The sequence below is a fragment of the Arachis hypogaea genome, chromosome 6 (genome assembly GCF_003086295.3).
Source record: "Arachis hypogaea cultivar Tifrunner chromosome 6, arahy.Tifrunner.gnm2.J5K5, whole genome shotgun sequence".
Taxonomy (NCBI): domain Eukaryota; kingdom Viridiplantae; phylum Streptophyta; class Magnoliopsida; order Fabales; family Fabaceae; genus Arachis; species Arachis hypogaea.
In genome coordinates this window covers 9,520,130-9,524,999 of record NC_092041.1, presented here as the reverse complement: position 1 = coordinate 9,524,999, position 4,870 = coordinate 9,520,130, and the positions used below count along the sequence as shown (strand labels likewise).

The 4,870-nt window shown below is 31.9% G+C and overlaps 1 long non-coding RNA gene across 2 annotated transcripts; it reads left to right on the top strand.

Moving 5' to 3' along the window:
- The first annotated feature begins 367 nt into the window (after positions 1 to 367).
- On the top strand, positions 368 to 3,619 carry LOC140172922 (uncharacterized). 2 transcript variants are annotated; one of them, XR_003150602.3, is made up of 7 exons: positions 398 to 678; positions 804 to 926; positions 1,358 to 1,477; positions 1,749 to 1,795; positions 2,647 to 2,717; positions 3,087 to 3,152; positions 3,292 to 3,619. It is a non-coding gene; the product is annotated as an uncharacterized lncRNA (long non-coding RNA). The 2 variants fall into 2 exon arrangements; XR_003150601.3 differs by lacking the exon at positions 804 to 926 and having other exon boundaries at positions 368 to 678.
- The last annotated feature ends 1,251 nt before the right edge of the window (positions 3,620 to 4,870 follow it).

Sequence of the window (4,870 nt, the reverse complement as noted above, 5' to 3'; positions counted from 1 at the left end):
ATAATATCAAGGTTCATGGCAAGTTTTAAATGGTTCACCATATTCCTACTCTTATCCCACTTAAAAATATTATTATCGAGAATAATGTAGAGGTGTAGAATATTTATTCATTGGATAATCTAAATTGAATTCTTCTTTTTGTTACTTGCAAAAATATTTTTTATTTTAATTTTTTTATTAATAACAAATTTATGCTTAATTATTTTAGATTCACATTATAATGCTCACATCTTATTTAATTGCTTAATTATATATTATTTCTAATTATTAAATAGTTTGCAAAACTGTTAAAAAAAATATATGATACCATATTAGAGATCTTGATTACCAAAATCTTAATGTACAGTAAAAAAACATGAATTTTGTTATATCAAGATTGTACAAATACATTACTATTAGTGTAACTATATCGATTTATACACACGAGGACCACTGCCATTGAAAATGTGACTTCTCCGTCGCTTCTGCTTTGTCGCCGCTCGCTTGCACGAGCTCCCTCCGTCACTGCTCGCTTGCACGAGTTCCCTCCGCCGCCGCTCGCTCGCATGAGCTCCTTCCTCTGCTGCTCGCGTTACACGAGCTCCCTCTGCCGCCTCTCAGCTTATGTCTCTCTCTGTCTCGCGCCATCCATCCTCGCCGTTCACAACCTCGTCGTGTCACCAGATCTAAAACCTACATGTACGTCTTTATCTATTTTAGATTCTGGAATTTCTATTGATCTATATTTTGTTTGGAATTCAAATGTTCATACGTTATTATTGGATCTAAAACTCAATCTGTTCCACTTTTATTTTATGGTTTAGATTTTTGTTCTTGAATCCTCTTCAAGGTTCGAATTTGGTTTTGAAAGTAGCTCCATTAATTGTTATGGCTAAAAGTTTGCGCTGAAGATAATCTATTGTGCCTTTTAAAGTTCTGCTTCTGAGGTAACTATAATTACCAGTTCATGAAATGCAATGTGCTAAGTACATAGATTTAAATTACTCTGTGACTGATTAGAATGAGGTTTTTAGAGGAGAGATGTGTACTAAATAAAATAGTATCACTTAAAGAAAAAAAAATTGTTACACTGGTATTGTTTATAATATATATTTAATTCACATTTTGAAAATTCAAAGCATTAATTTACTAATTTATGTTGTTTTGCATCATTATTTTTTGGAGTGATCTCAGTCAACCCAATTGTTGTTCTGATTGAGATCTCTAAACCTTATCTTGAAAGAATTTTCTTACCATTAAAACCGACTTTATCTGTTTGGGTTCTACTGTTAGTATAATGAAGGAGCCTTGCTAATTCTATTTTGTTTCGTGATTCATGGTTTCTATGAGTTTGTATGTAATATCTTCTATTCGATAGGTTGGGACTCCAATTTGTATTCCTTCTAGAGACTTCATTGACATTGGCCGCATTGCCTCCATTGAAAATAACCACACGCCAGTTGATTATGCAAAGAAAGGGCTGAAAGGAGCTATTAAGGTACATATGCCTACAGAAAATTGATTTTTCAGATCTTAAACAAAATATACTACAAAATATCTTAAACAATTTAAGCCTTACCTATGGTCAGTTTTTGGCTGTGTCAGCGAGAGAGTAGAAATAAAGGATAAGTGGCTGCAAAACAAGGGAACACATTTTATTTATTTATTTTTATTTATTTATTAGTTTGGTTTTTTATTTCTCTTTGTTTTGGTCCTAAAATCATATCCAATTTGGTTTATTTCCCTTTGAATTTTAATGTTCAAAACAGAATGTTGAAGTATTCATGGACGCATTTAGAGCAGTAATTGAAGAGAGGTAACGCGTCTATTATTTTGTGGAACTTCAGGAATGATTTGCCCTCGAATGCCTTTTGTATTAATTCAAACCTTGCAATGTGATTTGATCTTGAATGTTTATGCTTTCACCCTGAATATGAATATTTTAGGCTTATTTAGATTATATCTATGATGGTAATATAGACAAATTTTGGCACCTTTGACTGAACTGTATTTCATGCAAACATATAATATTTTCTATTGAATTATAACATATAGTGAATCTTATTATTTGAGGGAGATTGTGTCCACTTATACTTGTTTCCAGGAAGTGGGTACTTCCTTCTCGTTGCCCAGATGGAACTAAAAATTACAAGAGCAGAGCTCTTAGAACACCTTTTATGAAAGTGTGTTTCCATTAATAACTAGAAGAGTGAAAAGGATTACAATCCACTTTCCCGGATACGGATTGACTTATAGATTTGATTTTTTTATTATTATTACTTTGCTCTTATTAGTTTGGCAGCATCCTTTCCTTCCTTAAAATTGAAATTGATGAACCTGCTGCACAAGCTATCAGTGCTTTTCTATTACTATTACTTTTACTATTACTATTACTATTACTTTGCTCTTATAAATCTAAGAATGATTTTGTTTCATTATCAGTGCTTATCCAATTTGAGCTAACATGCACATCTAGAGATTCAAAAGAATACTGAATCTCAGTTATCCAAACACTTTCATACTGTATTATCTTTTGCTTTACATGAAGTAGTGAAAAACATCTGTGTCTCTGTGGATAAGTTTTTTGTTATGGTAAGTTTCTGAAAAGATTATGTATTTTGAAGTTCAAACAACTTTTTTTTTAATTAATATTCTGTATGATTTTAGATTAAGGACCTTGATATATCAAGGAAGAAAGCAGATCTTGAAGGCCACACAACAAGAGCAGATGGTCTGAGGTAGTTGTTTCGATTAATTATGTTTCTCTAGGTTCCTTTCAATTGATTTTTCATTTTTACTCAATGCTCCTGGCTAAAATATGTCTGACATCCTATTTTGATGGACATAATTTTAGATCAACTAGCTTACAGCATAGATACCTTCCCCCTATTTCTTAAGGTTGAGTGTGAACATTGTCTCTCTGCTCCTCTCACCCTTTTTGCAAATAGCTGTCTGTATAGGATTATCCCTTTCCTTTTGAAACATTTTCTTCTAGTTATACTAATCAAGAATCAAAATAAATCTCACTATATGATATTTACATAGTATTGATGACATGACAGTTATGTTATGGCTAATCGTTCTATTTTTACTGAGCGTGATTGCAGACCTTCAGTGAACCAAAATGGAAACTGGAAATAGTTGTGCATTACCTGTGGAAATACATGACTAAGGTAATCAGCAGCTAGATTGTTTGAAAATCTACTTGCTTAATATTATGTATTGTTACTTTTGAAATGGAGACTCAACGGATAGTAAGCTACAGGTTTCATAATCTCTATTTAATTTTGTTTGTTTTATACATAATTGCAGCCTTCTGTTCACACTCGAAAGTCAAATGGCTCTCCTGAGGATGCAACATTTGAAGTGGCTTTGAAATCCTTCTCAAATAAAACTGGCACTAAAAGCACTATTAAAAAAATTGGTTCAGATGTAATGCAGTTCCTTGTTGGTCACAGGTATTCCTTTTTTGTTATTTTAGTAGGAAGGTGGTTCTGTAATAGAAGTAATGGTTTGATTCCTGTTATTTAAAAGCTTTACTGTCTTCCTAACCCTCATACATGCATTGTAAGCATTTTGCATAATGTGATTGGTGAATTCAGTTCTTGATATTCTATATCTATAAGGCATGATTGTTTGATTTCGCTTTCGCTCTTGCCGACTTAGGTTGTCTATTTTAAGCTGAATGTGTTTGTAGAGCCTCTACTTTGCTCTGCTTTAGAATTGTTCCTAGTCCTAGTCCTAGAAATTGATTTTGCAACTTCTAAAAATTTTTGTTGAAAGTCCATGAATTAAAATATATAGAAGGCCAGATTTTTGTATTTTCAACTTTTAAATTGAGAACTAATTTACTAGTTTCATTTCATGGCAAATTAGTTAATTCATGTGGTCCCTTTAAGCTGCTAGAAGCACCCCACAACTGGTAGCAAGAAGCATGAGCACCTAAAAAATTTTTTGTTCGAGGGAATTTGCTTAACTAATGTTAAGCAAAGACAATAGTGGACAATGAATATGTACCTTGAAAACTTAAATCGTTATTTAATTGGAATTGATTTGTATATAATAAAATAATATATTTATATAAATATACATTTAAAAAAATATTTTACTAAAAAAAATAGTTTGATTGATTTTTGGATTCTTTAACTTATTTATTATCAACCAATTTTTATCTTAAATCAAATCGATTTAGTGACTGGTTTTAGTCAATTCAATTGAATTTAGATTGTTCAACTCGATTCTCAGAATCATGATTATTTCCTAAATTTCTTTCACAAAAGTATGTCTAACTTTTATACTTGTTTAACTACAAACTATATACCGTCACAAAAAAAAACTACAAACTATATACACACTAAAAATTAATTACTAAATTAGTGATCATATATATATATATATATATATAATATTATGTGTATACAAAAAATTTATTAGAGATATACTCAAACTAGCAAATTAGATAGAGTTTTGATGAGTTTAAAAATTAGGCTAATTAAATTTGATCAGCTCAAGTTAGATCTGAGTTATTATATTTTTTTTTTTACTAAATTTAAACCGATTAAATTTGAGTTGGAATAGGTCGGATATTTAGAAGTATTGAATGAGATGGCTACTTCGCTCGTGCGATGGTCGATACCGGCGCCAAGAGACGAGGCTACTTCCATCCCGTCAGCCTAAGAAGGTAGCAAGACGGCTAGCTTGAAGCTAGGGGGTCGGGTAAAAGCTCTGGTTACGGTAGTTCGAAGTTCCAATTGTGAAGGGGTTTTTTAAGTTCTTCCCCTGGGATTAGGAAGAGATTCTTCAGAAGAACAGAAATGCACGACTTTTCCAACCAAGAAAATAAATGCTTTAGCGATAGCGGATAAAGAGTGATAGTGGCATCGGTCTTATC